Source organism: Podarcis vaucheri (assembly GCF_965113315.1).
Source record: "Podarcis vaucheri genome assembly, chromosome: 6".
Taxonomy (NCBI): Eukaryota; Metazoa; Chordata; class Lepidosauria; order Squamata; family Lacertidae; genus Podarcis; species Podarcis vaucheri.
Genome location: NC_138764.1, coordinates 96166483 through 96179014, shown reverse-complemented (window position 1 = coordinate 96179014; position 12532 = coordinate 96166483). Strand labels below are relative to the sequence as shown.

Below are 12532 nucleotides of genomic sequence, written 5' to 3'. Positions count from 1 at the left end.
CCAACTCCCTTGTTAGATTTTCCCTCTGACAAGTTAGACCACCTGTCTTGTTGCCCTAGCAGGGATCCCCAAACCAGATCTGCTGCAAACCCAGGATCTAAAAAAACACAACCAACAATTTGCAGACAACAGTAGCAGCCTTTTGACACCACACACGATCGAGCTCCAATTGGAAATGCCAACCATTCTCATTCACTGTTATTTGTTGTAATCAATGGCAGATTTTGACCTTTCAAGCAGCTAACCTAATTAATAAAGGACGTCACTTCCTAACTGCTGGAGATTATCAGCTTCATGAAAGGTGCAGTGAGGTGCCTTAATGAGGATAAAAAAGAACAAGCTGGCCTGAAGAGATTTTTTTTGGGAAGAATGCAAGACGAACCCTGTCGTGAGCGACTGAAGTGATGCCTTTCATGTTAACAAAATTAAGTGCTTGGTTAAGAAAACAAACAAACCTTTTCTTTTTGCATGGAAGTCTGCCGAGTTGTGATCGCATTGTTGGGATGTGTGTTCTGCGTGTTTTGTGGAGGTTGATAATCATAACTAATTAACCATGCAGGCATTGCAGGAGAAGGACTGGAGTGTAATAACGACTCATGGCAAAGCACAATCTGTATCTTCAGAACAAGCCTCATGCATGCTGGCAAAGCCACATGGCCTCCATTGTACGGCAAGCAAATGAGGACATCAGGGGTGACTGTAGGGCCCCATAACAGTCAGAAGTCCTGGGCCCTAAGGAAGTCAGATTATCCTCCACCAGGGCCAGGGCCTTCTCAGTGATTTAACTGAGATTTAAGCCCTGCAGGATTTAACTTCTCTCCGCAGGGCCTGTAAGACAGAGCTATTCCACCTGGCTTTCAATTTGAATTTAGCTTAATCTTTCATTCCCCTTCCTTCCCTCTCCCTCCCTTTTTATGAAGATTACCCACTTTGGGATCCCACAGCTAATTCTGCCCTGGTCTCCACGCTGGCCCAAATAGGACTAATTTAGCCAGCTAGCCCTGGTGATCATCTAATGTTTATTGGATGGATTTCCCCTCTAAATAGATTTTTGAATTCTGAATTTATTGTTATTCATGTTTTATACTGTATTTTATGCTGTTTTTTTGTTGCATCAATTAAGTGTTTTAAATTTGTTGTTAGCCACCTGAGCCCAGTTTTTTGAACCGGGAAGGGCGGGGTATAAAAAAAAATTATTACTATTATTACTATTATTATTATTATTATTATTATTATTAGGAAAGGGTCGTGGTTCGGTGGCCTATTTTGCATGCAGAAGGGCCCAGATTTTATCTTCTGGTGTTTCCAGGTAGGGTTTAGCAAAGACCTGTATCTGAAACCTTTGAGAGCTGCTGCCAGCCAGAGCTTACAATGCTGACTCAAAGACAGCAATCAACTCTGGTTTCCTTCATTTGAGACAAGGCATGGAGTGTTTGTGAGTGTGTGCTTCGAAGCACTGAGGGCAAACCTCCAAAGGAGACGAGCGTTGCTGGTGTTATTGCTTATGTGAAGAATGTTGTAATTAAAATCCTTTTTGCCTTCTCTAACTCGGTGCCACGGCAGTAGCTCTGCTCCCCCCCCCGCCTCCCTTTCCACAGTCTTCTTCTTGTTATTGATGTCCCTTTTAAAAAATTAAATAGCTGGGAGTGAGATCTACATGTCGCAAATTAAATTGGAGAAATCTCATAAAAATAAATATTCTACAGAATGCCAGGAACGGTGTTTTTTAAAGAAGCCCAAAAACAAAAAACAAAAAAACAAAAAACAAAAAAGAGAGGAGATTATTCTATTAGTTCTCCTGTTGTTTATTTATTTATTTTATTCCTCTGCCGGCGGAGGTCCCCCTGAGAGATTAAAACTGTGGACTAATGCACAGATGGGGCGAGATACTTGAAAGTCATCTGGATATTAAGAATTTAAATCTTTTAGCCTCAGCGATTTGAACAGAAAGCCAATTATGGGCCTGAATTAGTTTTCAAATTAAACTGCAATTTAAAGGTTTGTGAAATTAATCCTTTAAGGCATAGCCTTGCATTTCTACATAAGCTCACACAAAGATCCCAAATCTTCTGCCAAGTCTTGTTGGGGGAGGGAAGAGGTGTTCCCTTTTACCTGCCAGTGCACTTAATGAAGAAATAGCTCCACGTCCTGCCACTTGCGTTCCTGGTAAAAGGACACGGAAGAGCGTTGCCGAACGAGTTGGTAAAATTATAGGAGAGAAGGAAATGAAAGTGTCAGAAGCAGAAATTGCAGAGCGGTCGGATGTAAGAAGAGGAACCGGTCATTTTCAAGTGTAGCAGGTGGACTGTGAAAACAGCTCCCTTCCCTGACGAAAGCTGAAGCTTCCCATTAATTGCAAGAATAACAAACCCCCTCTGAGGAAAGGGCTGTAGCTCAGTGGTAGAGCACTTGCTTTGCAAGCAGAAGGTCCCAGGTTCAATCCTCAGGCAGGGCTGGAAGAGAACCCTGTCTGAAATTCTGGAGTGCCTTTGCCCATCAGAGTAGACAATATGAAACTAGATGGACCTTTCTACAGTGGTACCTCGGGTACCAGTTTGAGTCTGACCAAACTGCGGGAGGCAGTGGAAGACAGGAGTGCCTGGCGTGCTCTGGTCCATGGGGTCACGAAGAGTCGGACACGACTAAACGACTAAACAGCAACAACAACCTCGGGTTAAGTACTTAATTCGTTCTGGAGGTCCGTACTTAACCTGAAACTGCTCTTAACCTGAAGCACCACTTTAGCTAATGGGGCCTCCTGCTGCTGCCGCGCCGCCGGAGCACGATTTCTGTTCTCATCTTGAAGCAAAGTTCTTAACCTGAAGCACTATTTCCGGGCTAGCGGAAATAGTGTAACCTGAAGCGTATGTAACCCGGGGTACCACTGTATAAGGCAGCTTCCTATGTTCCTACCACTGTCTCAGCCCCCGGCTGGGAACTGAGGAAGGGCCGGGATTGGAAGGAGTTCAGAGGGACACTGCAGAACATAAGTTTACATGGCAGGCCTCTCCAATTCCTCCCATTATGCGGTTATGACCATGCACCGAGCACTCATGGTCAGTGGGACCCAGCATAAAACCCCTCTACTGGGGCCTTGCTAATGCTGCCACATGAGAGGTCCGCTACTGCGCTACCCCTTGGTTACATTGATGAACTAAACCTGGTCGATCGCAGGGGTGTCGCAGGTCGATCGTGGTACTAAGTTAAGTAATAGCCGGTGTGTTTCTTACTGATCCCCCCTAAAGGCTGAACAACTTTTGTCAACCCTCCCCTTAAAAAGTGGTGTAGTGGTTAAGAGCAGTGGACTCGTAATCTGGGGAACCGGGTTCGCGTCTCCGCTCCTCCACATGCAGCTGCTGGGTGACCTTGGGCCAGTCACACTTCTGTGAAGTCTCTCAGCCCCACTCACCTCACAGAGTGTTTGTTGTGGGGGAGGAAGGGAAAGGAGATTGTTAGCCGCTTTGAGACTCCCTAGGGTAGTGATAAAACGGGATATCAAATCCAAACTCTTCAATCCTCCCCTAAAATAAGCTCAACAACTCCTGTCAATGACAATGGGTAGATCACTGCCAGTTTTTTGTTTTTTTTATCCTGGGAGTAGATCGCAGTCACTTTGGAGTTGGATGTCCCTGGGCTAAAGGATTCTGCCCAAGGCCTAAAACTGCCAAAGTTGTGTCAATTGCTACAGGGAAGGCAAATCCTGCAGAGCAGGGAAAATTCCTTCCCAGCTCTGGGAAACAGTAACCATCATGCGACTGTAGCAAAGCATGTGAACCTGAAAGGAAAAGGTGTGATTACACTTCAATTAACACTACAGTGGTACCTCGGGTTAAGTACTTAATTTATTCCGGAGGTCCGTTCTTAACCTGAAACTGTTCTTAACCTGAAGCACCACTTTAGCTAATGGGGCCTCCTGCTGCCACTGCACTGCCGGAGCACAATTTCTGTTCTCATCCTGAAGCAAAGTTCTTAACCTGAAGCACTATTTCTGGGTTAGTGGAGTCTGTAACCTGAAGCGTATGTAATCTGAAGCGTATGTAACCTGAGGTACCACTGTACGCCTTAAAGGGAGGGTTGGGTGGGCGACAATCTGAACAGAATGCCCCCTTTTCTGGCTCCTGGCTCTGCTCCCGAGGCCGCAGCTGATGGGGATGTTGGGGCCTGCCATGGTGACCTGCAGCCTATGGGGATGGCCATGGGGATGGGGCAAAGGCAGGTGTGGCCTTATGGGCCAGGGAAGCCACACTGGGTTGCAAAGGCCGCCCACATCAGGACTGGTGAGCGGTCATTCACACCAACAAAGATCAAAATGTGCTGAAACAGAAGCCTTGCAAATAGGAAAACCTTGTGAAAATATTATGAATACACGACAGCAAACCTCCTTGGCAGTTTTGTGGCGGGGTGGACTTGTGCATAACATCTGACTAGGAATGCTCTCGGGGAATCCAGTCTTTACCCATTTGACTGTCCTAGGCTAGTGACCAGATGGCAACTGAGCTACCCACAAACATTTGCAATTCCTAAATAGTTTGTTTCAGTTCTCGGCTCAGAAAGCAGCAGAATGAATGCGTAAAAAAGAAAGAAAGAAAGATGTTTAAAAATACATATTTTAATGCAAATTTTGTGTGGAGGCTTATAAGTAGGGATGGCGCTTTCTGAAAATCTTGATGTCAGACTTATCTGCATGGATTTATCCCTTCTCGTTCCTATCTTGCTGCTTAATCTCAATGAAAGATGAGTCTCCCTGCAACAATTCCACTAAAAATGCTGGTTTCCTAAGTAGCCAGCACATACACAGAAACATACTGTACTACAATGTTTATATATTAGGTAAAGGTAAAGGGACCCCTGACCATTAGGTCCAGTCGTGGCCGACTCTGAGGTTGCGGCCCTCTTCTCGCTTTACTGGCCAAAGGAGCTGGTGTACAGCTTCTGGGCCATGTGATCAGCATGCTTCTGGTGAACGAGAGCAGCGCACGGAAACACCATTTACCTTCCCGCCAGAGTGGCACCTATTTATCTATTTGCATGTGCTTTGATGTGCTTTGAAACTGCTAGGTTGGCAGGAGCAGGGACCGAGCAACAGGAGCTGTAGTATAGCTTTAGCTATGCCCAATTTGCAACAAGGAGCATCTTCTGGGGAAGAAGGCCACCTGTACGCCACTGAAAGAGGAAACTGTGGAATCTGGAGACCTTTATCTACTCTTGAAAGGAAACTTCGCAACCGGAAAAGAACTTTGCTGATTAAGACTGCTGGCGGGTCCAGTGGGAATTTTCAGTTCTGGCTTTGCAGCTGCTATTTTATTTTATTTTTTGAAACTTAGCTATGTTCTTCATAGAGAGGCAAAGTTCAAAGAAGCAGAACATTATTTGAGGAGAGTAAAACATGGCCTTTTAAGATACACTTTCAATCAGCAGCAGTGCATTAAATCAAAACATCTCAGGAAAAAGGGGGCGATATGCTGATTTGGGGTGTGTGTTTTTAAAAATGGTTCAAATCTATTTCATGTTCTGAACTCGTTTCAAAAGCTCAGCAAAGACCCGTGTTTAACACATAATAAAAAAAAAGCGAACACTAAAGGCTTCATCTGCATAACCTTACGCTAATGACATGAGAAGCAGTTAGGGAGAATTTATTCTTCGGCATTTTTAAAGCAGGGAGTTCCTTTTTAATGTGAGCCGGGGGTGCAATATATAGTAGGCTTGATATGCCTTTGCTTACATGGGCTAGCAGTTTAATTCCACAAGGACTATCTTGCCTTCAATATAATAATGTACTGTTTGGCATTATAAAACGACTACTCTCCCCCCTTTCAATAAAAGAAAGAAATAATTTCTTAGAAATCACAAAGGCAACCATGATATTCATGGGCCTCCCTTCCACCTTTATACCAGGAGATTTTAATCTCGCCTCTATCCAAAAGTCTGAGGGCGAGTAACTCAGCTGAAGTAAATCTCCCCATCCCAAACTCCTCCTATGCAATTCTTGTCTGGGAATTTTGAGGGAGAATATTCTCCAGTGTCTGGCATTTTGACATCTGATGGCATTTAATAACCGATTTCAATATTTGATATGAACTGACAGTTGGTATGATGGTATTTGATAGCTGACAAACTGTGACAGGAAACATCTGACTGTCTTCAGTTTTTGACATCTATCTTGCAACAGCAGTTCGTTATTTTTGTATTAATGTAGTTAATACCTTTATCCAATTAGGTGATCGGCAGACCTGGATTTTAAAGCATAATGTCAAATTTCAGGATTCAATTCCATCCTCACTATCTACATTTCAAAACAGAAAATCTGCAAAATTTGAATGGGTTAGAACCTTTCAAATTGCTCTGTGCAAAAGCCTGTTGTAGGAGCTACCTTGGCATATTATCCATTGAAACAAAGCTGAAGAGTTGCACCCAGCTTGTCTCTATAACCCCTCCCAACCCTACGTTATCCAGTAAACATACTTGTACACATTTCAATTCCCAGCATTGTTGGTTGTCAACTGTCCAGAACTTCTACTGAACAAACTTCCCCCGGAAGGGAAGTCTGGTGATCAGTAGTAATGTATACATGGGTAGATCTTTTCAAAGTAGGGTTGAATGACCACAGATTTCAGATTATTCACCACTGTACCTTCCCTAAACATGACATTAATAACAATAATAAAATTTTATTTCTATCCCGCCCTCCCCAGCCAAAGCCAGGCTCAGAGCCGCTAACAATAAAGTAACACAGCATTCTAAAATCAATTCAAATCATAATAATGGCAACCATTGGGCTAGAGTTCTGTGAAGACTGCCAGAGGAGGGAGTCAGGCTGTGCCCTGGCCAAAGGCCTGGTGGAACAGCTCTGTCTTGCAGGCCCTGCGGAAGGATGTCAAGTCCCGCAGGGCCCTAGTCTCTTGTGACAGAGCGTTCCACCAGATCGGAGCCACAGCCGAAAAAGCCCTGGCTCTGGTTGAGGCCAGCCTAACCTCCCTGTGGCCTGGGACCTCCAAGATGATTTTGTTTGAAGACTGTAATGACCCATCCAGCAAGGTTTTCCCCATAACCTAAAGTGCATCTTTTGCATCAGTGGGCAAAAAAAGAGTTAATTGTTCTGGATAAAGAACAAAGCAGAATAAAAGACAAGGCTGAGCCAGTTGGCGCCCACACTTGCAGCTGTCAAGGCACCCATAGGCAGCACCATCTGACTGCATGACCTTGTCTTTTTTCTCAAAGGCATAACATCACCATTATTGCTGTATGTGCAGAATGAGGGCTTCTCATGGCTCGGTCCCCATGAAATTTAGCAAAGGCAAGGAAGAGAAATTCAATACCCAATATAAACCTTTTAAGAGAATACAGATTAAGTAACGGGTTGGTTCTGGGGAAATACATCAAAGGAGAATGTAATTGCTTCTGAATAGGAGAGACAGTTTTGTACCCGTATTACAGTTTGGGATAGATAGTAGAACAACAAGAAAGGAAAAAATCCTACCCAAGCCCATAGCTCTAACCAGAGGAGCAAGCATTTTGTAGTCAAAGGTATCCAATTCAAATTTAATAGCTTAAAGGCTTATCCGGATTTCAAACAGGAAGAAGCTGCAATTTACTCTATCTATCATCCTAATGAGCAGAGCTAGTTTAACATCTGGTAACTCTTTTCTGTATTGATTTGTTTTAGAGTAAGACACAGGAAGTTTGATTTGCCATGGAAGTGTCAAGAGGACATCAGCTCATTTCAACGTACATGTGAGCTCATAGCAGTTTTTCACCCGCTGAAATCCTGATGGAGTGTGGGATCCTTCCTGCACTAAGAGCATTTAAAGCGTGCTGAAAACATCTGCATGCACCTGAACGTCAAAGGAATTATCCAAATGCATTCCAGAAACCCAAAGCTTGCTGCCAAAGCTCCCCCAAGACGTGCTCTTGTAAAATAGAGGTCTTGCAGGAGAAGGGCTTGCTGTATACTATATAATCACTAAGGCTCGCTCAGGTTACTTAGTGGGTGGTCAGTGAGTTCAATCATGTCCTGAGTTTAAAAACTAATCTGAACTTACAGGCAATGTATAAATTGATGGTTATATGTTTCAACCTTTAAACACCTGCTGAATTTTTTTTCTGTGCCAACAGGCTTATGCAGGGAATTATGAAAATATATTTCCATAATAGGTTGTTGGTGGCTCCTGACTTTTATTTTTCATTTTTTTTAATTACCATTGCTGCGCAGTGAAAGCAGCGATCCCTCTTGCTGTTCTGTCTTCTGGGATAGCTGCGCAGCCGGCATTTGCTCCGTAAGACGAACACACATTTCCCCTTACTTTTTAGGAGGGAAATAGTGAGTCTTATAAGGCAAAAAATACAGTATATAGATAGATATAGAGATATAAAGTTGTAAACCACTTTGACAATTTTAGAAGATAGTCAGTCAGTCAGTGGGTCAGTTAGTTAGTTAGTTAGTTAGTTAGTTAGTTAGTTAGTGTGGGCATGTAAGGGCCCAATATTCAACAATTCTGTCCATGAATCATACAATCATAGAACTGCAGAAAGGCAGAATTGAAAAGGACCCCAAGGGCCATCTTGTTCAACCCCCTGCAATGCAGGAATCTCAGCTAAAGCATCAAAGAAAATGATATGTTGAAAACTAATAAAAAATTATATAAAAAAGAAAGAAGGTTAGTCCACCCCTAGACTAGATAAAGAAGGAGATGGTGATGTAGGCAGTAGAATGAAGCAGGCATGTGGGCTGCCCCACAAGCAGCTACAGGCAAGGAAGAGCACTTTTGAATGTTGTATGACCTTCAAAACAAAACAAAACAAAACCCTCCATGCAGCCAAATGAAACCTTAGCACTTCTGGGAGGCAGGTTCTAGCCTGGACATTTCTGGATGTGTGTCAGGGACTGGCTGGATGAAGAAGAGTGGTGGTGGGACCTTGCCTCCCAAGAGACCTCCAGGAAGGGCTCCAAAGATGACACCTTAGAGCCTGGAGCTGGTGGTGGGTCTAAAGTGGTGTGGTTTGCTCTGTCAGCTCATTCTGCTGCAGGTGTAGACCCAGTGTCAGTACAACAGCAAAACAAAGCAAAAGAGAAGAGGTGTGGTCTTTCCCCCCTCAAGGCATGAGTCAAAACACTTTGTCCCTGCTACGCATTTTGGTGCCCTATTCCAATTCCTCAACCCGGCAGAAAGGCAATCAATCCCAATTGCCTTTCGTCTTGTTAAAAATGGTGTCCTCCGGAGGTTTTTTATATGACAACTACCCCAGGCAATGGAGAAGTTATGACAAATGTTTGCTGACACAATCCAGGAGGCATGTGATATTTAACCCTTCCACCAGGTAAACAACAGTGGAAGACAAATTTATCAAGGGAAAACAACCTCATTAAGTCTGCCCTGAGATCTTGATTTCACAGCACATTCCCTACTGTTCACAAAATAACCTACATTTCTCCTAAAAAAATATACACCAAACACTGAATTCCTTCACATTTGTTATTATTAAAGCTCCTGACAGATGAAATTTGCTGTCAATTAGCTGCCTTAAATTTGTCAGATGGACCGATTTAATGGACTAATTACTGGAAATAATTGATTTATCTCAATGCAGGTGGTCACATTTTGAAGACGATGAAGGCAACAGTTTCTCTTGACTAAGGAACATAGATTGTTTAAAAAGAGCATTTTGAAGAGCTAACGGGGTGGATAAAAAGCAGAGACATCACCTTGCCAACAAAGGTCCGTATAGTTAAAGCTATGGTTTTCCCAGTAGTGATGTATGGAAGTGAGAGCTGGACCATAAAGAAGGCTGATCGCCAAAGAATTGATGCTTTTGAATTATGCTGCTGGGGGAGACTCTTGAGAGCCCCATGGAGTGCAAGAAGATCAAACCTATCCATTCTGAAGGAAATCAGCCCTGAGTGCTCACTGGAAGGACAGATCGTGAAGCTGAGGCTCCAATACTTTGGCCACCTCATGAGAAGAGAAGACTCCCTGGAAAAGACCCTGATGTTGGGAAAGATGGAGGGCACAAGCTACCAGCATGAGTTTGACCAAACTGCGGGAGGCAGTGGAAGACAGGAGTACCTGGTGTGCTCTGGTCTATGGGGTCATGAAGAGTCGGACACGACTAAATGACTAAACAACAACAACAACAACAACAACAACAACAGGGGTGGATATAAGGTACGGAAACCCTTTTGCAGTGTAGAGTTTCATCATTTTTTGCTATTAAAAATGTATTTATATATTGTGGCTAGTGGGTGAGGGGCAGTGACAGTGGTGTGGGAAGTTTGACAAGAAAGAAAGAGTGGTGGCGAGACTGGAGGAGTTGAGGGTTGGTAGTGGCAGCCTGGAGTTCCCCTGACCCCACTGCCACCTTGGCTTTCTCCATTCTGATAAATGGAGTTCTACCAGCAGGAAGATCTCACTGCTGACTCCCGCCTTTCACAAGCCACTACTGAAGCTTGGCTTGTTGGGTTAGGTTCACAACACTTGGGAATGCATCCGGGCCCAATCTCTCTCAAAGATTGCAAATCGCTCCGTTCCTTGAGCCGGTGCAGTGATATTCTCCATGGAGGTTGGTTCATTCAGGAAAACTGGGCACTGTCCCACCAACCTTGGCCTGCCCTCGGCCAGCTCCCACCTGCCTGCCTTCCTCCTTAAAAGCAGCCCTGGCTTTCAGCCCTTAGCCTCAGAGTTGCCTGTGTAGAACTCTGCAGGGAGGAGAATGAGCACAAAAGAAGGATTAATTGGCTCTGCCTGTCACTGGCTCCAGTACTAGTTACTGTTGGTCTCCTTGCCTTCTGCCCTACCAGTCCCAATGGGTATACGCCCTCAATGGATGCTCTGAATAACTGATTTTCAACTGATGGGGAGTGATAGAAGATCTAAGTCCTGCCTAACTTACACTGAATTGCATTACTTGCTATCTGAGACCCAGAAGTGGTTCACGTCCCAGCCTAAGCTGCATTATGCAAGTTTCAGCTACATCATTTCTTCTGTTTTGTTTTTAATTTCCTTCTGTATTTTAATGAGAAGGGGAAAGAGAGAAGCAGAAAAAAGGGGAAATCCTAGAATCATAGACCAGGAAGGGAGAAATTAGGCTGCCTAAACTAGGATTTTGTGTGATGCAGGAAATCCAAGGGAGTCAATTTATCCCCAACAAATGGCCATTCGGCCTGTGCTCAACTAACGGAAAACTCACCATATTTCCAGGTGATTGCCTCCATTGTTGAACTGCAAGGACATGGAGGGTCAACGTGGTGCTCTGCAGAGGTTTGTGTCCCTCCAGATTTTGCTGTATTACATATTCCATAATCCCTGACCTTTGGCCATGCTGGTGGGACTGTTGGAAGCTGTAACAACAGCTGGAGGGAATTGCATTAAGTTACCCCGCTCAAGGAAAGTCCTTTGGGAAAGGAACTTTTGCATGGAAGTCAAAGGTAGGGGCTACTCAGCACTAGGCATAGATCAATGTGCCAGTTTGGGCTTCTGTGAGTTTCTTGTTTTCCAGTATTATTCTCAGTTCTACATGAGTTTGCAATAATAATAATAATAATAATAATAATAATAATAATAATAATAAAAAATAATAATAAATCCTCTCAAAAATTCAACAGCATTTTAGTGCGGATTTCTCCTAATAAACACATTTTTTTATTTGCAGTTTCCCCAATTTATTTATTTTTTGCAGTTCGGTGTTTCCTAATAGAATACATTTTCATGAATATATCCATTTTTATGCACAGCCTAGTATATGCATTTTTGTATACATGACCGCACTGTAAAATTTGGAGAAGTGCGGATTTCAAAGGCTGCCTTTGTTTCAGTTTTAAGAAAGTGCAAATTAGATACATTTGCCTTTAAATGCAAACTGGATCGAATACCTCCCCACCCCTACTCAGCTCAGACAGACCCCAGAGTTACTTAGCACAGCTCATACCAGGCCCATGCAGAGCTTGTCTGAAACCCAGGGCAGGAGTCTTGAGCATGAGATGTGCTGCTGCCTCAGCTCTGCTGCCTAATCTGATCTGATGCTACACGCAAGTATGCAGTAACTCAGGTCCAGATTTTACTATTGAAGACTTCCATAAGAAAAGGTAAAAGGTAAATGACCCCTGCATGATTAAGTCCAGTCACAGGCGATTATGGGATTGCGGCACTCATCTCGCTTTCAGGCCGAGGGAGCCGGTGTTTGTCCATGGACAGTTTTACGGGTCATGTGGCCAAGCATGACTAAACCACTTCTGGAGCAACAGGACACCGTGATGGAAACTAGAGTGCACGGAAAGTCCATTTACCTTCCCACTGCAGCGGTACCTATTTATCTGCTTTCACTGGTGTGCTTTTGAACTGCTAGGTTGGCAGGAGATGGGACAGAGCAGCGGGAGCTCACCCCGTCACAGGGATTTGAACTGCCGACCTTCTGATTGGCAAGCCCAAGAGGCTCAGTGGTTTAGATCCATTACGTCATTGGTCAGCTGGGAGGCAAGGGGCATTCATGGCATAACAGTTTAAGTCTGGTGGAGCCCCCAACCAGCTTAGCCCTCCGAAGC

At 44.0% G+C, this 12532-nt stretch overlaps 1 protein-coding gene across 8 annotated transcripts in view; it reads right to left on the bottom strand.

The window, feature by feature from the left end:
* Window positions 1-12532, bottom strand: part of CDH4 (cadherin 4) — an 819766-nt gene that overhangs the window by 165236 nt on the left and 641998 nt on the right. The window lies entirely within an intron of this gene.